The sequence below is a fragment of the Aedes aegypti genome, chromosome 2, assembly GCF_002204515.2.
Source record: "Aedes aegypti strain LVP_AGWG chromosome 2, AaegL5.0 Primary Assembly, whole genome shotgun sequence".
NCBI classification, from domain to species: Eukaryota; Metazoa; Arthropoda; class Insecta; order Diptera; family Culicidae; genus Aedes; species Aedes aegypti.
Genome location: NC_035108.1, coordinates 167520742 through 167547692, shown reverse-complemented (window position 1 = coordinate 167547692; position 26951 = coordinate 167520742). Strand labels below are relative to the sequence as shown.

Here is a 26951-nt window from a genome sequence, read left to right as displayed (position 1 = left end):
TATTGAAGGATATCGCTTTGAGTTAAAAGTTTTTTGCATGCAACGAATGTTTTTAAAAAAATATCTGTGTGCTCTACGTGTTCGCCTTTCCTCAGTTGAGCAGTGAGAGGTTTTGTTATTCTGGCGAAATCGCGAACGAATCTACGATAATATCCTAAAATTCCTAGAAAGCCTCTTAGTTCTTTCTGGTTTTTGGGGATAGGCCAATTTTGAATTGCTTCGATTTTGCTTGGATTTGGTTTAACGCCATTATCTGTCACAATATGGCCTAGAAATGCCACTTCTTTCTTAAGGAATTCACTTTTATCTAGCTGTATTTTGAGGTTTACTTTTTCCAATGCCATAAATATTTTTGTCAAATTTTCAATATGTTCTTGAAGAGAAACAGAAAAAATAATAATGTCATCCATATAAACAAGACAACATTTTCCAATTAGGTCACGGAGTACGTGATCCATGACACGCTGAAAAGTTGCTGGAGCATTTTTCAGTCCAAATGGCATTCTTAAGTATTCGTATAATCCATGTTCTACGGAAAAGGCTGTTTTCTGGATATCATCTGGGTGAACTTCGATCTGGTGAAAGCCAGATGCTAGGTCCAATGTTGTGAAATATTGGCATTTTCCTAGTTTGTCTAATATTTCGGTTATGTTGGGTAGTGGGTATTTGTCATCTATAGTCTTTTCATTAAGTTTTCTATAGTCGACTACTAATCTCCACTTCTGTTGTCCAGATGCATCTAATTTCTTTGGTACGATCCAAATTGGAGAGCACCAAGGAGACGTGCTGGGACGTATGATGCCTTGAGACAGCATCTTAGAAACTTGTTTTTGTACCTCCTCTTTATGACAATAGGGGTACCTGTAGCTTTTTGCATGAACGGGTAGATCGTCTTTGGTTTCTATTCTATGTTTAATGACGTTCGTAAAGCTTAGATTGTCACCTTCCAAATAGAAAACACTTGGAAATTTCGAAATCAAATTGATCAATTTTCGCTTCTCTTCTATGTTTAAATGGTCGATTCGAAGCTGATTTTTCAATCTAGGATCTATTGATGTGTTATCAAATACGTATCCAGGTTCATAATTTTCAACTTTTTGCACTACTTCAAAATTATTCAATTCGGAGAAAATGAGTCGATTAGGGCTGATTTTCACTGGAACTTCACAGCAATTTTTCAAAAGAACTGTAGCTTTGTTGTCTTTTGCTGGGTAGAGTCCTGGTAGAATCATTACTTCGTCTGTTAGAGGGAGTGGATGTTCGACGAAAAAGTCGCCATTCGGTACATTCGTTTTTAGAGGTAATGGAATTTCTTCATATGCATTTAGATTGCGACTAAATGAATCGGGGTATTTTCGAAGCATGTTAACTGATGTAGTAGGAAGTTTGAGAGTATTAGATGAGGTTAAAATTTCTGCTTTTAGATTTCTGAGTGATTCGTATCCAATCAGTCCGTCGAAGTATGGATGGAATTTCAAAGCGTAAAAGGTTAGTGGTTGGTTAAACATTTCGATTTCAACACATTTGTTAATGCTGTGTTTCCCATTGATATTTTTGACTCCTGTAGGTGTACAGTTTTTCAGAAAACATGTGCTAATTTTGTCAGGATCCACGTAGTTCTTGTTGGCACCGGTGTCAACTAAAAACTTTAGTTCGCCAAATTTAGTTTTCATTTTTATATAGGGTAGAAAATTATTACTGATCATGTTTCTGGTGTTTCGGGCAATTCCATCTGAAAATTTAAGGTATCACCCTCTGGTTCAGTAACGGGTTGTTCTTCGGAACTATTATTGATATTAACTTGCTCATAATTAGTTGCATCATATTGGTAACAGTTAGATGGCTCACTATATTGACCGTAGTAATCGATTGGTTCTGTCCAATTTACTTCATGAAAATTTGGTCTATTCATATAATTTACTTTTAAACTTCTCAATGACTGGTCGATTTCCATTGGAGTGGGTTTTGGAGGACGATAGGTTCCGGAAGGAGGTTTACTAAATTGGTTAGGATTTCGGTTGAATGGATTGGATGGGCCAGGTTGTTGTGGTCTTTGAGAATGATTTGGTTGACTGGGAGAAAATGTACGTTGAAATGGTACTTGAGGTTGGAATGGAGAGAACTGTTGAGGGGTGTGCTGTAGTTGTTGTGGACGTTGGATTGATGCAACGCGTTGGAATGGATTAGTTTGGATTGGGTAACTTGGAAACGAATTTTGTGTTACCGGAGTTTGCTGAAATCTTGAAAATGGGTTTGAAAATTTGTTTTGAAATTTGTTCTTAGTAGGGACAGGTGGGGTATAAGATTTTTGTTTGTGATAATAAAAGTTTCTTTCTTCAATACATCGTCTTAAAGCGTCTTTCAACGATGTGGGACATTGAGCACGGATGACAGTGCCTACCGGTTCATTGAGCCCTGCAAGAAACACTTTCAGGCCTATTTCCTGGTAAAATAGATTTTTCGCGGCTCTTACGTCACTGTTGTGTTCGTTTAAATTTAATTGATTTACCATAAGGGACAACATAAAAGTTATTTCCTTATAGAAATCTTCAATCTCCTTATCCGCTTGTGTAATTTTAAACAGGTCCTTTGTGAGAGATACTTCATCTCTTTTGTCGCTGTAGTGTGTAATCAGACTGTTTTTAATTTCGTCCCAGTCTGTGCTAGTGCCATAAAATTCTAGAACATTGTCAGCGTCTCCTATAATTTTGGATCTGATGGCAAGAAGCCATACAGTGTAAGCTGGAGTGTTCTTGACCTTTGAAATTTCAGGCATAAGATCATCAATAGATCTTATGAATGAGTGTAACTTAATGGGGTTACCATCAAATGGTGGCAACATCCTGATAATTTGGGGGGTCTGAAGGGCTCGCAAGGCGCCTTCTACTGAATTTTGTTGCTGAACAACAGCGGCTTCTTTTGCAATTGATTGTTGGTGCGTAGCGAACGCTTCCAACTCTGCTATTCTAGAGTCGCGTTGTTGCATTATGCCTATTAATTCTCTGATCTGGGTTTCTAACTCCTCGACTTGGATAGTGATCAAGTCGCGGTTCTCGTCAAACTTTGCCATTTTTCACACTTGAAGTTAAAATTGATTAAAAAAAATCCTTTCAAAAAATGGTAAAAAAGAAAAAATACAGGTGAAGAAAATTTATGTTTTCTAGGATTTCAAAAAAAAATCCTTTCAAAAAATGGTAAAAAAAAATACAGGTGAAGAGAATTTATGTTTTCTAAGATTTTTGTTTTAAATAAAAAAAGCTAAATTAATTATTTTTCTATCACTGTAATAGATATTTTTTTCTTATATTTTGTTATTTTGATCATTCACTTAAATCACTCTGATAATCACTTATATAAAAAAGCTTAATTCTACTTACGGTTTTATCCGATGTTCCCTCGGATGGTTAAATTGTCCGATATTCCCTCGGATGGTTCGATTGTCCGATATTCCCTCGGATGGTTCGATGTCTTCTAGCAGGTGTGAAGCTTCGTTAAAGATGATTTTGGTGTCTCGGTGAACCGCCGGTGCACTAGAATCTGTAGTTTAGGTGTTTCCTCCTTTGCTCTTCGGTAAGCCGCCGATGATTTCGGATAAGAACACTTTTCACTACACTTTAACTACTCCACGCTAGAACTGCCGACTGCGCCAGTGAAGAAGGGTGTCACCCAGACTAAGTTTTAAAAAAAGAACTTATTCGATCTACTGCCTAAAACGAACTGAACTTTTATTCAATTATTGATTACGATCAAACCTCACTACCTACTGCAATGCTTATGCTGTTGCTGTGGAAGAACTGCTGATGCCGCGGGTCCAAAGGGCTGTGGCTTCGTTTAGTGGTCTCGTTCGGTGGTTGTCCACGTAAATGCTACCTATGTTGTCAGGTGATGAAATGCTGATGCTAGACTACTGTTTCCGTTCTACTAGCTGGGCTATCGTCGTCGGTGTGGTGGACGTCGTCGTTGTTGTTGTTGTTGCCGGGAATGATGAAAATGATGATACACCAATAAAGCGATTGGTGTATGGATGATTGTTGAGGATCGGTAAGGGTTCGATCTTAACTAATATACGAAGAAATAAGCATAATTTAATGTAATGAGAAGAATCTAAAACAGATAATGAACAAATGTGAAACGAAAGCATTAGAAACAGTGCTACCATAATTAACGAGTGGAAGAAATCAGATTTGTGGAAACAACCATATATAAGTTAAACATTTAAGGTATTTGGTATGTTTGTATTGAATCGAATGCCGCCTCAGGTGGTAAAGATAAAAGACAACAACGATTGTTTAAACTACTGCCAACAATAGAAACCCAAACGAAATCGGAAACAAGAGCCGGCGACCCTCTGCCACTATTGCAGACAAGTGCTTGCAGCCCTGACCTCAATAGCTTCGTACCTTTAGTCTTCCTTCATCTATTTTGTTTTGTTAGAAACCGCCGGGTAACTCATTCCTCCCCTGACTTTCATTCATTCAGTTCGGCTTCTTTCCCACATTCCGCGCAGGCGTCATGGATGCTGTGAGTTCAACAGCAGTTGTTCGTGTCGGAGTTGAATTCGTCGTTCCAACAACCGATGAGAGAAACCGTCAACAGCAGCCTGATGATTGCATTTGACTTCACGGTCGCATGGTGCAAGTGAAAAGCGAGAACCCGACGAAAGCCTCCAAATGCCGATACGTCGGGATGTTTGTGTCCTGCCTTGCTGCCACTGGCTGTTGTAGATTCCTTCCAAACCGACGATTAGTCAGTCTCTCGTGGCTTGCCGTCGGGATCGGGTATGTTTTTGGGAAAGTCCTAGCGAATCGAATCTTCGTAAAGCAGTTGTCGGTTCCGTGATAAAGTGCATTCCTCAGCAATTTGTTGTGGGTACAAACGTGACTTCCCCCTGTTGACGGTGGTGATTGACGTGTGGGCTGGACGTCGTGGGCGTTGAGAAGCTGTTGCCTGTTGGTGCCAAATTCCGTCTCGGATGCAATTGTGTCATTGATAGTTAGTTGGCCAGTGTTTTTCGGTGGGACGAACGGGATTTGAAACTGTGCGCTCAGTGCAGCAGAGCAGCACCTTGTATCGGAAAGGATTGCCAAACCAGTGTCGAGAAAGTTTTACCATTTTGTTTTTGTTTTAAGCGGTTAGACTGATGACGATGATGATCGTTGTGCACAAGGGAAAATTTGGCTTTGGTAGATTGGAGTTTTGAACGCAGTGACGAGCACCGGAAGACGAAAGCATGCTGGAGAAGTATTGAGGAAATGATGATGATGATGATAACGATGATGATGGGTTTTTCGGAAAAATAACGGAGATGATTATGATGCTGTTGTTCAAGTGAGGAAACTAAAAGCCTGGGCACTACTCAACGAAGCTCAGTACCCGGAAGAGAAAGAGGTGTTTTATGAGTGTTTACGTGTAGTTTGGGCAACACAGGAAGAGTGCATTCAGCTGATGTATGGTTCATTGTTTTTGTGAGACACACATTCGGTGCAGATTGGAAGGATAGTGTGGATGCCTGCAATCAATTAATTGCAGGAGTGCTGGTGGAAGTTTTTTTTTCAATATATTGGAGAACTTCAGAAGGTGAGACAAACAGGACCATACACCACTTTATTTATATTGATTAATTGTCTGAGTTAGTACAGTGATTTGTATTTATATATTTGATCTTAAAAGCTTCTATTAACAATTATTAGAAAATTACGTTCATCAATATGAACATTGAATCTTCTGGAGAATTCTCAACTGGAATATTTGATTTTGCCGTTATTCTTATCTCAACTGAATTGTTATGTTATTAACGTTAATCAATCAAAACAAATAACGGTCGTAGTAACATTCGCATTGTACTATACTGAATGTACAGTTTCGAACAGACTAATATTCCGAACGCTCAAATTTTGTGTGGAGACTTTATTGCAATGTCAATACCCGACCAGGCGAAAAAAAGCTAGGTAATGACAAATTTTGATATGGACATCTAAAAGTGATATTAACTTGATAGATATAAGAGATAAACGATCTGAAAATGATATCTAAAATTTACTTCTGGAATACCATTAGCATATCATATTTAACTTTTGTAAGATCTAACCAATATAAGCGAGCTATTCATTAGATCTGCAAACATCAAATTGGGCTATGGCTTCCGAGAATGAAATTTAGATACTATCTTCAGATCCTTTATCCCTTATGTCAATCAAATTATTATCTCGATTTGATGCTCAGAACTTCTCTTCTGCTCGGGTATACTTCCTGGAATGGTTGATCGGAGACAAACCTGGTGTAGTGGTTAGAAAACACGCCTCTTACGCCGAGGACCTGGGATCGAATCTCATCCCCGATATAGTCACTAAAACATTCAGTGTCGACTTCCTTCGGAAGGGAAGTAAAACCGTTGGTCCCTTGATTTACCAGGCCTGGGATAAAAATCTCGTTAAACAAGATAGAAACAAAATTGGATGATCATTTGCACCGCAGTTAAATGCCCTGAACGGTAAATTGAACTTAAGGAGTTGTAACAATTTTGTTGTTCAAAGTCGTAACGACTAGTTCAGATGAATTTACACCCGATTCTGTTTTTGCACGGGGGATGCGTACCGTGCAAAAAAAGTTTTCAGTTCAAAATTTCAAAAACCGTGCAGAAAAAGTAACACCATTTTTCGACGTTTCATGCAAAAATAAGGTTTAGGCGAAAAAAAATGTATGGAAACTTTTTTTTGCACGGCCGTGTAAAAAAAATCCGTGCAAAAACAGAATCGGGTGTATTTGTAATATTACTATTTAAAATGTTAATTGTACATGTTATTCGGAATAAGATAGAAAATGAGCTTATCTTCTAGCATTTGAAGCATAATGTTGCTTCATACTTTTTAGTAATGTTAAAATGAAAACAAGATTAATTATTATATCAGTACATTAAATAGTTTACAGTTTGATTTCACACAGACATATAAAACAGAACAAATTTCGGCTTCTCACACCAATTATATGCATTTCGAGTCACTACAAGCCTTAAGTGTTCGATTATTTTGTTTTATAAAACCATAACGGTTATTATTTTCTATAACCTTAGATTTCGACAAACTTCAATAATTCCTAAAGTGTTTTTATTGAATTCTTCTGACATTTATCTTTCTTCACGGACATCAGGGCTGTTACAGCTAGTGTGGGTTTTACGTTTGATGAGTTTTAACAGTGAGCTGTTGCGGATTGCGGTTTTACTCTATTTAGAATTACTAACAAAATCTCGATCGAAGCGTGCCGTGCTCCAAATCGTACGCGAAGATGTTTTTGTTGCCGTCAAAATAAAAAAAAAAACTTCCCGGTTCTAATATCTAGTAATATTACAATATAATTGTTATGTTCACAAAAGTGATAATGAAAAAGTGAAAAATGGAATAGTGATTTTGTTGACTTGTATTTTTGGTTCTGTGAACCAGCTATTATTTGGCTACCTAAAGCTTTGCAATGAATTATCAGGAGGAACAAGTGAGTTTGTTCTAGTTTAATATTTCTTCTTTTGCAAGCCTTTCGGCCATATTTTTTGGCGTTGCGGAACTTCTGGTCGTTTCTTAAACGGAAAATGTTTTTTTTCGGATTTTGATATTTTTCTTCGGTTTGCGCGTTCTGTCCAGGCGGATGTTACGCAATTTACAATGGGATGGTTTTTAAATCATTCGTTGACCCTGGAGAGATCGATTCTGCTTTCTATACAAAACAAGCAGAAAAGCAGACTGTGTTGTCTTCGGTTTTTAGTTCAAAAGCGCTTTTTTTCTTTTTTCGACTATCCTAGAATATAGTACCATTATTTTTCGTACTGGCATGAATTATTACCGCACAATCGACAAGCATTACGCGAAATACTAATCATACAATACATAAATTGTTGTTTTCTCTTTTGATTACCGTTATTCAAAAAATAAAAGGTGAATCCTAACCTTATACCTCCTCCAACCTCCAACTCCGTAGCACGTTGCTGAGTCGGTGGCCTCTCATTAAGGCGAAGTAGGCCGTCATTGACATTTGTACGCGTCGTTGATGATTGTTGCTAATTCATCTCACGATTTCGAATCAAAGAAAATCAGTTGGTTTTGCACTGAAACAGCTGAAAAAGTATCAGCATACTTCATGCATGTTAGCGCGAACAGTGATACTTTTTCAAGTCAATATAAACTATCAAGACTGAGTTTTATCACTTCGAAATGCAAGCTGAAAAATCATCATTGTTGCCAAAACAAATGACGGGCTACTTAGCCTTACTAGGGCTGAAAATCTCCTTAATAAAGCTATTATAATAATAATAATACTTAGCCTTAAGTAAGCGCTTTATCAACATATCCTTCCCCTATCCCAAGTTACGGTAAAGATGGGCTCGTCCGGGAATAGCGATATGATGCTTTTAGTATACTTGTTTTTGATACGAACTAGGTATACTCCTCTGCATTGTTCCTGAAAGCAGTCAGTATTAGATTTTTGAAAAAGAACAGGAATATTGCTAGTATCCAATCTACGAAGTATACTCTAACTACGCTAATTGGTAACAGCATCAGTTTTTCATGTATTCAGTTATTGAAGTCGTGTCTTATTGAAAATTTTCGGTGGATCTTTCAACTCTCCACGATAATGATCAAACTCCAATTTTTTTCGGTAGTTTTTACTGTAATCTAATCTCTATTGTTAAACATGTAGAAAATTAACGATCTTTTCAAGAGATTTGGTCATTTTCTATGCCGTGGCGAACAACAAATTTTTCTTTATTTTTAGAACAGTTTTATTGTACCATCAAAGAACATGCATACCAAATTTGAAGTTTATTGAAAGAGAGAAACAGATAGAAAATATTCAAAATTGAGTAATTCTATGAAATATAATTCGACATGTACCGATTGAGATTAGAAGTAAAAGCGATAATTATTTAGCCCCCTTATCTTCAAAAAGTGCCATTTCCTTTAGAAACAATGAAATCTTACATTGTTGTTGTCTACACAATATTGACAGATGGAGATGTTTATAATTATTTCCTAAATTTACATATTTTCGCTATACAATGCCCGTTCGATTTTGGCACGGTTAGATTTTGGCAACATTAAGTTTTGGATGTGTTTCCAAAATCTAACGGACACCGTATAACTTCTTATCTTTGGAAATTAATGTTTAGACCACACAAAGTTGAAATAAAAATGTTAATTTAAAATTTTTGTATGAGCCGTAACATTCGAGCCTACTCCCCCTGCCCCTAGACAGGCCCGGTTTTGGGTGGGAGGGGGGTTGCCAAGGGGGCAAATGCCCCGGGCTCCCCGATCAAGCCACGCCCCCCCACAGAGAAGAAAGAAAAATATAAAACTCAATTTAATAAATTATTTTTACAACTATAATTTAAATTTTCAATACACATCCGATACAATTCCTAACAGAGATACCGTAATCCGGGGTATCATTGATCAGCGGGGTAACATTGATCGGAATGACTCACCTCGTAAAAAGTTCGTCTCATCATTTATTGATGAAACATTTCCAAATTACGAATGGTGCATCTCTTTCTTATATTCATAAGCTAATGTAAGTGAGGATTTTTGCGGAAATTGCGTTTACATTATGCGTAAATTTGTCAACTTTTCGAAACAATGATTTCAATGGGTAAGGATGATACTACCGAAGATTCATGTCTCACATAAGTTTTGCAAACGATATTAGCAAGGAAAATGCGGTTCTTAATAAAAATGGCATCGCCGGAAAAGATTCCGTTGTCAAAACTTTCATAAGTATGCTCAATTAGGCAACATTAACGAAATACTGTAAAGAATATAGGATTCTCTTAGGAAATTGCCTACCTTTAGGCGTATTCCGTGGTTCGAAGTGTTTTTAATTTTAAAATAACTCAAAAAGTAAATGACTTGTAAGCGTTTGGCCTTCATATTCGGCTTCGGAGGCCGTGATTTAAGTAAGTAACGATGTTTTCAAAATTACCGAACGTTGTTTACATAGGTGATCAATGTTACCCCATATCATCTAAATCAAAAAATCACTTAAAACAATTTTTTAAACATGCTTGAATCTTTCAAAAAACAAAATGCAGTATATAGTCACGAGCTATGGGTGGCAGTACTTGTTTTAAATATATAAAATTTGCAAAATTTGCATTTTCCAACGAAATATTTAAGAAATATTCAAAAAAATGATCAATGTACCCCGGATTACGGTACGTTAGATAGTTAATTCCACACGATTTAATCTGATTTTTTTTAGTTTCAATGAAAGTGATTCTGTTCGCTGATGAAAACCATAAAGGTTATATCAAAAACTTTAACACTCTTCTAGGGTTGATAAACAGCAAACTGTCACAGTTTTCTGGAGACATACTGTCAAAATTACAGAGCTCTATGTCCTGGAATAATCCCGAAATGAAATACTTGGTAATTCATATATTCTCTCGATTTTACTATCATGGCACTGAAACTATTATTCTATCAAACCCATCTGGAATTCCACCGGAAATTATTTTCATTTTCTACTGTTCAATTTTCCATTGTGTCAGATTTTTATAAATTTGTTATATATTTTCATGTTTATGTTTAAATATTACAATTTTTACGACTCAACCATAACTATGACCCAAATATACAGAATTTATATTCAATTTTATTTCCCTAGATCCCTAAAGTACTAGCCCAAGTGAATAGATTATCAAGCCAATTTTACTATGATCTTTGCAAGATTTCCGTTCAACTGCTATTAAGAGAGACTATCGGGTCATCTGCAAGTTTTCGAAGCGTGAATAGTTATTTCAAACTGCTCCTTGTGCGCAAAGACTAGATAATCGTTTGTTTCTTTACAGTTACGAAAACCAATTTGAGTATTTAAAAGTATATCGTTCAGCTCAAAAGCGATCGCTTATTCCCATCGCCAGAACCACCTCGCTTGAGCTGTGTATGAAAAGCAATCATTTTTCAAGGTGCGTGTACACGCATGCAACCTGTCTTGGGTTAATCCCGTCGCGATGGGATCATTTTTACTAACAAGAAAGGTAGAAATTCAGAAAATTTCTACGCATTGGTTTCATATTACTTAAATAACGACTATTGTTATTGCAGCAAAATTAAAAAGAAAAAATCTTTGCAATCGTTATCCAAGTCTCCATGAAGAAGTATATGTGATGGTTTTAACAGGAATAATGTGAAAATAGTTTCAGTGTATTGTACGTCTCTTAAAATAAATTATATTGGACATCCCTAAGCGAACTAGTATGTAAACGAGACAAACGAGCGAAAACTTAACGAAGGTTGATGTCGACAAGAAGTGAACACGATGGAAAACGAGTCGAAGCCGATGCGTGACGGAATCGCGCGGGAATTCATAGTTCGTAGAACGAATGATGTTTCAAGGTGGTGGTGCTATGTCAGGAGAATGATGCTCTGATGAGATGGTGAGTGTGTGAGATAACGCAAAGAGGATTGCGGACGAAAACTGAAGCTAATCTGCTCATTCTGGTTACTATTGTAGAAGCGATGAGGTGTGATTTTAAAATATCATCGGTCGATCACTACAGTATATAGTCTTGATTTTAACTGGAACATTTTAAATTTTATACTTGATTGTGAGATTTATGTGGGTATAGTAATTAATTCAAGTAATACTACAGTTTTTAGGAGTTCTCCGTATATTTTTTTTTATAAAACCAAACTTTCCCATTATTCGCGTATTTCGCTCATTTTGTACCAAGGGGCGCTGTCAAAAGATCTGGCCCAGCCCCCCGAAGCCTAAATCCGGCACTGCCCCTAGAGCGTTACGTAATTGGTGGATGCCGCCTTATGTGAAAATTGTTAGATGCTTCCCAGCAAAATATGTCTTGTATATGGTCGGCGTTAAGTCAGAGGGTACCAAGTACAAAATTTGGGAAAATTGGATTATTCTCTCATTAGATGTGAAATTTCCTTACCTTCGTTTCACTTTCATCAGATTTGATGAATGCTGTGAACTGTGAGAGATATGTAACAAATTTACTTTGGATCATCAATAAAAATTGATAAAAGTGTGCAGTCAGAGTGGACCAAGTGCTTAAAACCATATCATCATATTGAAAATGATCAGCGCGCTGAGGAATGCGAGGAAAAGGAAAACATTTCAAGAGATTTGTCAGATTTTTCGGCATCGAATGATTCTTCTACTTATCCATCAATAGAAATTTATAAATATTACTTAATTCGATGCATTGTATTTAGATTTTGACCATTTACCATATTTTGATGGATGGTCAGAAATTGCAACAATTTCTGTGCAGACAGAGTGTTGAAAAACAGTAAACTGATTGATTGTTGCATTTTTTGAGTCAATTTCAGAATCCAAAAGAAGTTTATGGTAGTTGTATGGTGTATGTATAGAATGTGCTAGAACCCACTTATTGGACCAGTATATTTTGGTTGGTACTCAAGATTTTCACTTGGTCCACTCTGACTGAACACATATTTGAATATTTCTGGCCTTCAATACCCTGACTTTGCAAAACCTTAAATTTCAAGCTATCGTAATACCACTGATTTCAGTATTGACGATATGAATTATTGTAGAATAAACGATACTGGTGTCGAAGGGTCTTGATAATTTGAATTTGGTTATCTTAGAGATATGCACCCAGTTTGACCATGTAAGCATTGAATGATTGTCATTTTTCTAGAAACTGTTCAGTCAGAGTGAACCAACACACTGAACGGTAGTCTTTAGTTCAGTCAGAGTGTACCAAGTACACATAGTCCATCCGAAATTGGTTCTACCAGAGGTTTGGATTATGATTTTTTATGATTATCATTTCACATTATACTGTTTGAAAGTAACAAAAAGATGCGTAGAAATATTGAACCTAAATTTAAACGAGTTCAAAAATTACAGAGCGTTAGACTTTAAAGCCATTTTTCTCAAAATATGAAAAATGTAACTTGGTCCATTCTGACTTAACGCCGACCATGTGTATTGTAGAGGACTAGCTGAATACGAGGTTCTCTCAAGTACTATAGTACACTTATTAAATAATAGCTGGAGCTGAAGAATCGCATGAAAATTATCTTGGTGATTTTTAAATGGAATCGCAGGAGGATCCTTTAACGAGTTCTTCGAGGAGTTACTGGATAGTTTTATTTTGATATAATTAATGAATCCGCTGATAATATCATTGACAATAACCATTTAGGTTTCTAGTACCACGTTGGCCAAACAAAGATCTTCAAAACTTCAAAAAACATCATATCATAATTTATAGATATCTCCAAGAATTGTTAACCGATTTGTATATTTTTTTCAGAGTAGATCCTTATTATCTGGCATTGTACAGTCCACATTTTTTTTTTTTTGAAAATTTGACCGAAAACAAAATGGCCGCAAAAGATATTTAATATGAAGAATGTCGGTCCTCAAAGGAACATCGGAATAACTTCAAAAGCAGATCACTAATGATTGACATCGACACGGATTCTTAAACTTGAAGAGTTATTTGAGAACTTGTGGAAAAATGGTGCAAAAATATCGATAAACTAAAAAGTTATCGCAAATTTTGACGGTAAAAATGATGCTGCAGGTAGAGGAGATAATATTGTTGACAGTAATTTTTCTGAGTCGCAAAACAGAATTTTTGGCGGATCTCTCACAAAATTAATTGCTCTGAGATCTTTAACAGTAACTTGTATGTTTGATGGAGGGGGACTGATCAATGGTTTGCCGCCAACGCCCGTGGTAATACACAACGAAAAGGAAATCAACATGCGATGTCAAAGCTTCATAGAAACTTTTCAAGGCTTATAAGAAACATTTTACGAATGCCGGTGAATTTCTTAACAGTTAAACAGTTTGTTAATCTAAATCCACTAAATGCAATGAACTAAATTCACCAAAATCTGTGAAGTTTGACAGATTTAGGGTAATCTAGATTACCAATTTATTCAACTGAGGAGGCACTTGTGTGAATTCGTAAAATGAGTCCATTTCCTTATTTTCGCCCCTGGTAGAATATCAGCTTATTTCTAATTGTAATAAAATAAAAGTATTTACTTTGTTAACAAATACAAATATAAATATTTAATCAATACATACTTAGTACCCAAAAGTAACCAATTAAAGCAATCTTTTTCTTCTTCTTCTTTCTGGCGTTACGTCCCTACTGGGACAGAGCCTGCTTCTCTAGTGTTCTTATGAGCACTTCCACAGTTATTAACTGAGAGCTTACTATGCCAATGACCATTTTTGCATGTGTATATCGTGTGGCAGGTACGAAGATACTCTATGCACTGGGAAGTCGAGAAAATTTACAACCCGAAAAGATCCTCGACCAGTGGGATTCGAACCCACGACCCTCAGCTTGGTCTTCTAAACCGCCAAATAAGCGAATATAAAATGGTAGTTGAAATGATACGTGATTTTTTTTTTTTCGTTCAATGAAAAAAACCCAATTAAAAAATGGAACGAAAACATATAAAGCAGGCCTGCCCACTCTTTTTGAACTGCGGGCCACATTTGAGTAATAATATAACGCGGCGGGCCAAAACATTTCCAATTTTCATTAATCAAAATTCTTTTGTATAAAAATACGAAATAATTGGTTTTGAGCATCATACTATGGATTTAGTAAGAATTTCACTTAGTATTCTAAAATGGTCTTTCAAAGTAGTTGTGTTCAAAATTATGTCAGTATTTAGTTAAAAAATCGCTGATAACCCTGATCACAAATAAAATTAAGTTTAGAATGAATTATTAATCAATTAAGTTATGTTTAAGATGTTTTAAGATTTCTACTCAGAATCTATTCTAGCTCCCATCATTTAAAATCATGCCTAGGGCTGTGGAAAAATACAGCTTGACATTTGAAAAAGGTCCAAAACAAAGGTTATAGCCTCAAAATCTCCATTCTAAAATCCTGTAATCTCCATTCTAAATTCCTGTAATGTAATCGAGATATTTGTCCAGGATTGTACATGAATCCTGTTCAGAGTTAGATCAAAAATCCACACAGGGTTATGCGGAAGCACTGCCTAGCATTCAGTAAAAAATTGATTCAGAAGATTCTGAACAAAATCTACTATTGTTTTGGTGAGAATTTCGTGAGTTTTCTGTAATTTATTGTACAGTATTTTGCAAGAATCAAGCCTAAGCGGTAATATTTTGCTTGGTTGAAGTTCAGTCTCTCGTATCAAATATTGAAGCAAGTCATGGCATGGTGTTGTTGAAATTGTAATTAAAAATCTTGTAGTTATTAGAAAGTATGATTTCTCATTATGAATTTAAAATCGATTCTGACAAGGAAGATTTATGCGGAAAATAATTTGAACGCTTTTCAACTTCAAAGAAGAGTGCTGCCAAATTTTCAAGTATTGGCAATGATTAATTAATCACGAGTTGAAAAAAGTTGCAACAATGTTGCCCCTTGTGCATGTCACGACAATATTTTCGGCAAAAGTTGGAACAAACGATTATGAGAGCGCTAGGTTTATTGATTGTTTCGATTACTGATTATTAGCAAAACATGACATTGCATCATTTGAATTATGAATGATATCAAGTAAATTTTAATCTCCTAAAAAACTTAATTAAATAGAAAAAAATGAATAATAATTTTAGCAACTTTCAATAATGATCCTTGTTATTATCTAACTTCAAATAAGTAGTCTGCGTGCCAAATATGAGAAAAGTCTTCAAACTCTTCGCGGGCCACACAAAATGACTTCGCGGGCCGGATGCGGCCCGCGGGCCGTACGTTGGACAGCCCTGATATAAAGTAAATTATTCCATCCCAACATATTTAAAAGTTATAGTGAGACATAATCAGAAAGAGACACAAATAAATTTTTCCAACTATTCCAGCAATATTAAGCGGTTTCAACTACATTTTTGGGAGACGAAAACTCAACCACGTACTTCACCCTTGACGAAACTTTGTAAAACGTTCTTTCAGTAGCGGATGCGTGCATTAATTTTCACCTCCTCCTCGAAATTATCAAAAGCAAAACAAACTCATTCATTTTAAACCTGTCCACAGGAGGTTACATGATGGAGGTTTTTCTGAGTGCGCCACAAATACCAAAACAAATAGCTTCTTCTTCTTCGTCTTGGAATAAGTTGCCATTTCCGATTTCTCATATCATGTGTCAGGCACAGTAATAAGGACTTTATGCTCAAATAAATCAAGATTATTTTGATTACGAGAAGATCCTGGACCCTTCAACATGGCTTTGCTTGGTAGACGCGGACATTACCACTAGGCTAAGGAAGGCCCTACGAACAGCTAAGTGGGAATATACATCGAAGCGATACCATGTTCTGACTTCGGATGAATTTATCGAAGAGTTGAAAAAAGATGAGAACATACATTTGTGTTGAGAAACAATTAATCATAGTATGCATAGCCCTAGCCTTGATAAATGAATGTAACCCTGACAATGTAATAAAACTTTCACTTAGTTATCAACCACCAACCACTGTGCATGTCTTATTGCTAGCTCTGCTAATAGGTTATGGGCCCAGAGTAATTGAAGTTCTTTGTTCGTTACGCAAGCAGTCCGAAATATCGCTGAAATGGGTGATGACGAGAAGTTCCTGCGAATCAAGCCTTTCGATGGTACGAATTTCAATAACTGGCGATTCAGGCTTTTGGCGTTTCTGGAGCAGTTAGAAGATGTACATTGTATCGAGAAGGAAGCTATCGAGGGAGACTTCTGGGAAGTTCAGGAGGTAGATTCGGCTGCTGTGAAGTTAGAAAAGGAGCAGAAAATTGCAAAGCGAAGGAAGGAAGATAACAAATGTCGATCAGTGCTGATTGGAGCAGTTGCAGACAGTCACCTCGAGTATATAAAGGATAAGAGGACCCCGAAACAAATTTGGGACGGGCTGCATGAAGTGTTCCAGAGAAAAAGTATTACAAATCGATTCATACTCAAGAAGAAGCTGCTAGAGATGAAGCACGATGACCGGTCAAGTCTTGAAGCTCATTTCTTGCGGTTTGATCAACTGGTTCGCGAATTGAAGTCTGCCGGAGCAAAAATGGATGAAGAAGATGTAGTCTGTCATCTGATGCTGACGATGCCGGTATCCTATGATTCTGTGAACAAGCAGTATCTGAGAAGCTTACCTTGGAGTTCCTCAAGAGCAAGTATCTAGATATTGAATCGAAGCGTAGAGGGCGGAAAGTTTCACCGAGCCGGGAGCTGGATGAAGTTGCGTTCGCTGGAAAAACAGGAAAATCCAAGCTAAAATGTTTCGGCTGCGGCAAGATTGGCCATAAACGTGTGGATTGTCGGGAAACTGGAGCTCGCCAAGATTTTGAAAGATTCAAAGATATAAAACAATCAAGAACGGGAGCTGTTGCGAAGACGGTTTCGTTCGTTGCTGGTTCTGGAGAAAGAAAGAAATGTTGGTATCTTGATAGTGGCGCCTCTGACCATATGTGACCAGATGTATTGTTCGTTCCGGATCTGGCGCTGAATTTAATGTCTCTTCGAAGGTTGGAAAACTCCGGTAAGAAAGTCGTGTTTCAAAATGGAAAGGTAGCGGTTGAAGATCAAGATAAGGACGTAGTGGCTACTGGCAAGCAGTCTGGCGTGCTGTATGTAATGGATTTTGAATTGCCATCAAGTTCAACGGCAGGTAATGCTATGGTTACGGGCAAAATAAGCAAACAACTGGAAATTTGGCATCAACGTTTCGGTCATCTTGGACACGATAATCTGTGGAAGCTGGTCCGAAATCAAATGGTAGATGGAATGGAGCTGATTGATGCTGATGGAAGTGATAGCGAAATTATCTGTGAACCTTGTCTGGCCGCCAAGCAAACACGGGAGCCTTTTGAAAATCGGGATGGAAAACGTACGATGCGTCCATTGGAGTTGGTGCATAGTGATCTCTGTGGCCCGATTTCGCCTGTATCGGTGGATGGAATGGAGTACTTCATCACTTTCATAGATGACTATACGCATATGACCGTGGTGTACCTACTGAAATCAAAAGATGAAGCGATTGACTATCTGATGGCGTATGAAGCGATGGCGAGTGCCCATTTTGGAGTGAAGATATCTCGTTTAAGATGCGACAATGGAGGTGAATTCGGAAGTAAGAAATTGAAGGCATTCTGCAGACAGAAGGGTATCCAGCTTGAAATTACCGTTCCTTATACGCCGGAACAAAACGGTGTCAGCGAGAGAATGAACAGGACTATCATTGAGAAGGCAACAGCAATGCTTTCAGGAAGTGGAGTAACGAAGCGATTGTGGGGTGAGGCAGTATATACCGCCACATATCTAACGAACCGGAGTCCAACAGCTGCAATTGAAGGAAGCAAAACTCCGTTCGAGCTGTGGAATCAGAAAAAGCCAAACGTAAGTAAGTTGAGAATATTTGGAAGCGAATGTTTTGTCCATGTACCGAAACAGAAGCGTAGGAAGCTGGACGATAAAATGGAGAAGGCTGTTTTTGTCGGATACGCGCCAAACGCATATCGAGTATGGAATGGAAGAAAAGTATTCGTCGCACGTGATGTTGTCTTCAACGAGAAGCAATCTGAAATAAAGCAAGTCAGTGATGAACCGAGATCGGCAAGGCATCAAGACAATAGCAAGCTAATAGTAGTATGTGACCATGTTCAACAACCCGAAACAAGTAACAGAGACCCGTCGGTTTTGCAAGAACCTGAACAACCAAATATCGATGAGGAATTGGATGAAACATTGATCGGTGAAGCGGCCGGAGGAGATGAATTTGGAATTGATGAAGCTGGTGAAGTTAACCGTGGCAATGAGTTACGCCGGAGCGACCGAAACCGGTGTCCGCCAGAGTGGTACGACGAGTACAAAATTTCTGCATTTGCATTGAGTGCTGAAGAATTTGTAGATAATATTCCGAGCGACATAGCAGTGCTTCAGAAGCGAGATGATTGGCTGTTATGGGAAGAGGCGATCAATGAAGAGTTAGCGTCTTTGAATAAAAACCAAACTTGGATTCTAACGAATTTACCAGCTGGACGAAAAGTTGTCAGTAACAAGTGGGTATTTACAATCAAGCGAGATGGAAATGGAGATGTGCAACGCTACAAGGCTCGACTAGTCGCCAGGGGATTTACACAAGAGAAAGGATATGACTACTCGGAAACCTACTCACCTGTGGCCAAGATGACAACTTTAAGAATTCTGCTGGCTATTTGTAATGAACGAGATTTACATATCCATCAAATGGATGTAAAATGCGCTTTTCTAAACGGACACTTGACGGAGGAAGTTTATATGCAACAACCTGCTGGCTTCAAGAAAGGAGATCAAGTATGCAGACTGAATAAAGCAATCTATGGTTTGAAGCAAGCGTCGAGGAGCTGGAACATGCGGTTCCACTCGTTTATTACCAAGTAAGGATTCAGAAGAAGTGAGCAAGATCGATGTTTGTATTACTGGACGGATCAAGCAATCACAGTATATCTAGTGATATATGTGTACGATATTTTGATAGCAAATTGTCCATGGAGTTTGAAATGAAGGATCTTAAGGAGGTGAAAACCTTTCTTGGTCTCAACATACAACGGGACCGGAAGAATGGTATAATGAAGATAGATCAGAAGCAGTACGTCAAGAAAATTCTCGAGCGTTTTGGAATGAAGGACTGTCGACCTGCGTCTGTTCCAATAGATCCACATCTGAAGCTGCTGAAATGTGAAGATGAAAAACAATTCACGACGAAACCATATAAGGAGCTCATAGGATGCCTAATGTATTTAATGATTACGTCAAGACCGGACATTTGTGCAGCGGTGAGTTATTTTGCTGGTTTTCAATGCTGTGCTACAGATGAACATTGGACATACTTGAAGCGTATCCTGATTGCGGGGCACAGAAGATTACAAATTGGAATTTCGTCGGTCTACTACTCCAGAAACATTTTGTACTTTTGCTGATGCGGATTGGGGAAATGATCCAAATGATCGTCGATCTGTATCCGGATATGTCCTGAAGCTGTATGGAGCAACAATTTCGTGGGCAACAAGGAAGCAAGCATTCATAGCTTTGTCTGCAACAGAAGCTGAGTTGATGGCCCTATGTCAAGCAAGTTGTGAAGCATTATGGGTCGTTAATTTGCTGAAAGTCTTGGATGTAGAAGTGAAGTTTCCCGTTACCGTCTATGAAGATAATCAATCCTGCATTGCCATCTGCGTAGAACCACGGAAACACAGGAGAATCAAGCATATTGACATCCAGTACTTTTTCGTAAGAGAATTGATCCAGAAAAATCAAATACAACTGCAGTACAAACCATCTGAGGAGCAGATTGCCGATGCGATGACAAAAGGCCTTCCTGCCCCTAGATTCCGAAAGTTGCGTGAGTTATTAGGATTAATTAATTGAGGCGGGATGTTGAGAAACAATTAATCATAGTATGCATAGTCCTAGCCTTGATAAATGAATGTAACCCTGACAATGTAATAAAACTTTCACTTAGTTATCAACCACCAACCACTGTGCATGTCTTATTGCTAGCTCTGCTAATAATTTGGAGGCTGAGAAACTAAAATAAAAGGTTGTTAGAGATGAACGTATAGTAGCTATTGAGGAACCAATAAAGGCAGAATTGAAACTATTAAGGATATGCGATATGGATTTCATTGATGTCGATACGAAACAAAACGATACGCGGAATTCCTTTCACTAATAATGGCAAAAAGAAACGAAATTTTAAAATATTTCGTGAAACTCGATACGAAATCAAATGCAACACGGATTTTTTTTTTCTGTACAAAATGAAGTTGTGAATTTTGTTCCGAGGCACATACTTTTATTTTTTTATTATCGTAATTTCCAGCTTTTGGCAAAAGACACAACAAACATAATGATAATACCTTCACCAAATGGCTTGTAATGTAAAACAAAACATTTCTCTCGGTATGGAAACATAAGCTGAATCGGAAATCATCTTTAACATAAATTTGTCTTAACCCTTAAAAAGCGTGTACAACTTTTTTGCATGCTTTTGCTCATACGCTCATATTTCAACAGTTTTGTTGCACCTCCAAATGCATCCACAAAGATTCGGATACCGGTGGCCTATCCGGGTACATGACCGGAAATGGTACACTATTTCTATTTCACCAGTGTATTTATGTGCATGTTTATGAATATAGTATGTATCAAGTCTTGCGAACTTATGTGAAACATTTTTAAACATCTACAATCACTTGCCCATTTGACATGTAAAGATACAGGAGGCCAGAAGTCTTAGTATGCGATCCCGGAGAACCAACCCAAATCAAATGTTGATATCCATACTGTGCCATATAAACTGATATTTTTTTGACAAAAGATAACCATCGGAAGCCCGAGTCCGATTTTTATCATTAGAAAACAGCCATTATGCGAACCATCTAATAACATTGTTTCAGCAAATAATAACTAGTAACTTGTAACTTTGAGTGTTGTTCAGTAGCTCCGACGTTCGGTTCCAAAATACAAACTGATATTTTTAGAAAAGAATTACCTTGTGGCACAAAAATGTAAATTTTGAAGGATATTCTAATCACGAGAAATCTATATAAATAAAAATGGAATGTATGTCACGAAATGACTTGAGAACGGATCAACGGATTGATGTAATTCTTCAACAGTTTCACTCAATAAGGGATGCGACGTGATCGTGCAAGGAAGATGTTTAGGAAAGACTGCAGAATAATCGGAAAATCGGGAGACGACTAATGCGCCCTTCTGTATGGGGGATTACATGACGTTATTGACAGCCTGCTTGATGGCAAGACGAAGTTTGCCGGGAGCACTTGTATAAAATACAAGTGTTATTTACCGTAAGCTTAAGAAGAGTATGTAGGACACGGTCGAACTAAGATTTAGTGACAAAGTTTGTGATTTCGGAAGATCAATGCTTCATTGTTGAAAGGATAATATCATTAATCGATATCAATAATAATCTTGAGCACCCTCAAGGAAGTAGATGATAATCCTGAATGAATTCTGATAAAAATCCTAGAAGGCTTCTAATGAAATCCTTATAAAGTTTCTGACATGTTCCCTGTAAGTCAGGTAAGGTTTCTTATGAAATCCCCTGAATGTTTCGGATAAAAATCCGGGAAGGTTTCTGATGAAAAATAACTTGTGGTATTTGTGGTGGCAATCCTGGAAAGTTCTTGATGAAAATCCTGGTAGGATTCTGATGAGAATCCTGAAAATATTTAAATGAGAATTCTGGAAGAATCTCTTAGATGATCCTGGAAGGAATGTGATGAAAATCCTGATTCCCGATGAGATCTTTGCAATGTTTCTGATAAGAATCCTCAAAAGTCTGAATAAGAATCGTGAATGAAATTATGTGAATCTTGGAAGGATTATGACGAACATCTTGGAAGTATTCTATTGAAAATCCAGAAATAATTCTGATCAAAATCCAAGAAGAGTTCTTATGATTATCCAGCAAGCATTTCGGTAAGAGTCCTGAAAGGTTTTCTATAACAATCCTGGAAGGATTTCTGTTAGAGTCTTCAAAGGATTTTGATGCGAATCCTGGACGGTTTTGGATAAAAATCCTGGAAAGCTTATGTTGCGAACATTCAAAGGATTCCGATGATAATCCTGAATGAAGTTTGATAAGTATTTTGGAAGTTTTCTGTTGAGATTTCTGAATAGACCCTGTTGAGTATCCTGAAAGGGCTCTGAAGAAAATCTTAAAAGAAGTGTAATTAGAAGAAGAATTCTGAAGATTAATTTGAAATCGAAATCGGAAATCGAACCCAGACACCTTCAGCATGGCTTTGCTTTGCAGTAGTGGACTCTAACCACTAGGCTAAGGAAGACCCATCCCGTTACTACATTCCCAATCAATGGTAAAGACGTCCTCTATTATCAGTTTTTACTGATTTAAAAACATTTGAGTTTCCCTTGAATTGGTTGCAATCAATTTTTTTTTTCGACTTGAATATCTTCTCTTCTGTTTTGAAAATTCTCTTAGTAGACACACTTCCCAACTTGAAATAATTACTAATTCATTGCAGCCCCCACTACCCCACTCAAAATCGATTTCAACCACACCCAAAAGATTTCATTCCGACAAACTTGTGGCCTCCAGCGCACAGTTATAACCCTTTATCTTTCGTTTCCATGCTGAAAAAAAAAGAACTAAAACTTCAGACACATCCACACTACTTATTCACGACCTCGCCGCTTAATCAGTCTCCACCCTACCATCCAGGAGAGGATGCAAACCATATAGCTACAACGCCAGCAGCATCACGTCGCAGGTCGAGGGTCGTCCGTTCGAGTACGAGTACGAGTGTAACCATTTTCGGTGCCAGCCTGAATGAAGCAGCCCTGGTGCAAAGTTGAAAAGCGGAAGTTTGAAACAGTGCCCGAATAGGAATAACCATCGCCGAGTGGTGTCTCCCATTTGAAAATAATCCAAGCTTCATCGTTGTTGGAGTCGCGCTCTAGTCGGCACATTGGGGCGGAATCGTAAAAACGGGGAAAAATTTTTAGCTTGCTTAAATGATGAGATAGATGACTGGTGTCTTCAATTGACTCACAATAAGTCAAGTCAATTCGCAAATTAATTCCAACGGCAAAATTTAATTTGATGAGATATTTCTCAATTCAATACCCTGATAACCCTGCATGTTTTTCCTCTTCTAGAAACCCTTCTCTGATTGATTTGGTCTTAACGGACTCTAGTCATCCAAATGATTTTTTTTTTTTTTTTTCTAGTTCATTTATTTGAGGCTCAATCGCGTTTAACGCTTTACGGAGCCGAAATTCATTTTTTGTATTGTTTACAAATCATTCACTTTTTTGTACTAAGATTAGTATGGGAAGGAGCCAGGGTACTCGTGGCAACTCGAGGTTAATGGTCACATTTTTTGGAAGGAAGGACATGGTGAGGATTGGGTTTAGGGTTTTCTGCAGCACATCCGGGAGGTATATCGTGGTATCGCGATTAACGTGTAGTGGCGTTGGTACCAATTTCTTGCCGGTATTCGTCTGCCGGATGGCCAGGATCCTCAATCCAACATACAAGGGACAAAACACAGAAAAAAAAACTGGAGAAGAGAACACAGAAGAATTAAACTTTTATACTGGACAAGCGAAGAAAATCGTAAATTGCGACCATATAAATAAGATCGCGGGTGCCCAACACATCTCTAACTGGAACATAGGGTTGTCTACCTCGGGCCGCAAGGGTATCCAAAAGTTGCGCTCTGGAGGCGTCCATATCCGGGCATTTCCAAACTACATGATCGATGTCATCATAACCTGAACCACACCTATTACAAATATTGCTCAGCGCGAGGTTAATTCTGTGCAAATGTGTACCTAGCGAGTAATGGTTGGACATAAGTCTTGACATCACGCGAATGAAATCTCGACTTACATCCAAACCTTTCCACCACGCTCGCAAGGAAACTTTAGGAATTATGGAGTGTAACCACCGTCCCAGTTGGCCATTTAGCCAATCGCTTTGCCAACCGTGAAGAGAACTTTGACGTACTAAATGAAAAAATTCATCGTGTGAAATTCTTCTATCATAAATCTCACCTTCCTCAGCGCCCACCTTTGCGAGAGAGTCCGCCTTCTCATTGCCATAAATTAAGCAATGTGAGGGGACCCATACAAAGGTAATCTTATATGATCTTTCGACCAGTGCACACATCTGCTCTCTTATTTTTGTAAGAAAGTAAGATGCATGCTTTACAGGTTTCATCGATCGAAGTGCCTCAATAGAACTGAGGCTATCCGAAAAGATGAAGAAGTGGTCTGCGGGCATGTTAGAGATCATCCCCAAAGCGAAGTTGATTGCTGCCAGCTCAGCAACATAAACCGTGCAAGGTTCCTGAAGTTTTCGGAAGGCGGAAGAGTTTTCATTGAAGACACCGAAGCCAGTGGATCCATTGATGCGGGACCCGTCAGTGAAATATCTCCTGTAGGAATCGACATTCTGATACTTTGCGTTAAAAATACGTGGAATCGTTATACATCGAAGTTGATCTGGGATTCCATGAATAGCTTGTTTCATGGACAGATCGTATTCAACAGAGGAACTGTCATTGGTGAAGTGTACACGTGGAGCGTTATAACATGGAAGACTTATGTCAGATGACATGTAGTAGAGATAAACTCTCATGAATTTTGACCGAGTATTCAGTTTGAGCATTTCTTCGAAGTTTTCGATAACGAGTGTGTTGCTCACCCCACACTTAATAAGTATTCTTAGCGAGAGCTCCCAGAATCGGTTCTGTAGTGGTAAAACCCCTGCCAGCACCTCCAGGCTCGCATTGTGAGTCGAATGCATACAACCTAAGGCGATACGCAAACAACGATATTGAATTCGTTCCAATTTAATAAGGTGGCTGTTTGCTGCTGAGAGAAAACAGAAAGAGCCATACTCTAGAACAGAGAGAATTGTTGTTTTATAGAGTTTTATGAGGTCTTCCGGGTGAGCACCCCACCATGTTCCGGTAATTGTTCGTAGAAAATTGATCCTTTGTTGGCATTTTTCCGTTAAATACCTAGTATGGGTTCGCCAAGTGCCTTTTGAATCAAACCAGACCCCAAGGTATTTTGAAGTCAAAGACTGGTCGATGTCTGTTCCCAATAGCTTAAGCTTTAGTTGGGCTGGATTCCGCTTCCTAGAAAATACAACCAGTTGAGTTTTTTGCGGCGCAAACTCGATCCCTAAATTTCTAGCCCAAGTGGATAGATTATCAAGGGAATTTTGCAATGGTCTTTGCAAGATTTCCGCTCGTGGGCCCTTCATAGAGACCACAGCATCATCTGCAAGTTGTCTAAGCGTGCATGGTTCTTCCAAACAGTTGTCAATATCTTTAACATAAAAATTATAAAGCAAGGGACTTAGACATGAGCCTTGGGGAAGACCCATATAGCTAATTCTGGAAGTTGTCAGTTGACCGAGAGTGAAGCACATGTGTTTTTCTGACAACAAATTGTACAAGAAATTATTTAACATTCCAGGTAGTCCACTATTGTGCAGGCTTTCTGACAATATTTCTATGGAAACTGAATCAAAAGCGCCCTTAATGTCCAAGAAAACCGAAGCCAATTGCTCCTTGTCTGCAAAGGCTAGTTGAATATCTGATGAAAGCAACGCTAAACAATCGTTTGTTCCTTTGCCCTTGCGAAAGCCAAATTGTGTACTGGAAAGCATGTTGTTTGATTCGACCCAGTGATCGAGTCGGGATAGGATCATTTTTTCTAACAATTTCCTTAAACATGATAACATAGCGATCGGGCGGTACGAATTATGATCAGACGCTGGTTTCCCAGGCTTTTGAATAGCTATTACTTTGACCTGTCTCCATTCAGGTGGAACAATGTTGTGTTTCATGAATGAGTTGAACAGGTCAAGCAACCGTCTTTTAGCGATATCAGGGAGATTTTTAAGAAGATTGAACTTAATCATATCGCGTCCCGGAGAGGAGTTGTTTGATGAAAGAAGAGCCATAGAAAATTCCAGCATAGTGAATGGTCTGTCCAACGCATCGTCTCTCTGGGTTTCCCAAAAAGGCGGATGAGCTGGAACTGAGTCTGGACAGACCTTTTTTGCGAAGTTGAATATCCAACGATTGGAGTATTCGTCACTCTCATTTGAGGATGAGCGGTTTCGCATGTTGCGAGCCACTCTCCAAAGCGTCGTCATTGAAGTTTCTCGTGAGAGGCCATCGATGAAACGTCGCCAATAGCTACGCTTCTTCGCTTTAATAAGATTCTTCAGTCTTTTTTCGAGCTTCGAGTACTCTAAATAAAGTTCTGAGGTACCATATCTACGAAAAGCTTTAAAGGCATTAGATTTTTCTCGATACAACTGAGTGCATTCATCATCCCAACCAGGTGTGGCTGGTCGTCTTTTGAAGGATGCACTTGGAACTCGTTGCTTTTGGGATTCTAATGCACTTTTATAAATCAATTCTGTTAGGAATCGATACTCATCCAACGGTG

At 38.1% G+C, this 26951-nt stretch overlaps 1 protein-coding gene across 2 annotated transcripts in view; it reads left to right on the top strand.

The window, feature by feature from the left end:
• The first annotated feature begins 4646 nt into the window (after positions 1 to 4646).
• Positions 4647 to 26951, top strand: part of LOC5564155 (lachesin) — a 413190-nt gene continuing 390885 nt past the window's right edge. Inside the window, exon 1 of one of the 2 annotated variants that reach the window (XM_021843072.1) lies at positions 4647 to 5577. The gene's annotated coding sequence lies outside the window, so the exon portion shown is untranslated. The remainder of the gene's footprint in view (positions 5578 to 26951) is intronic. The other variant, XM_021843071.1, reaches the window with a different exon arrangement.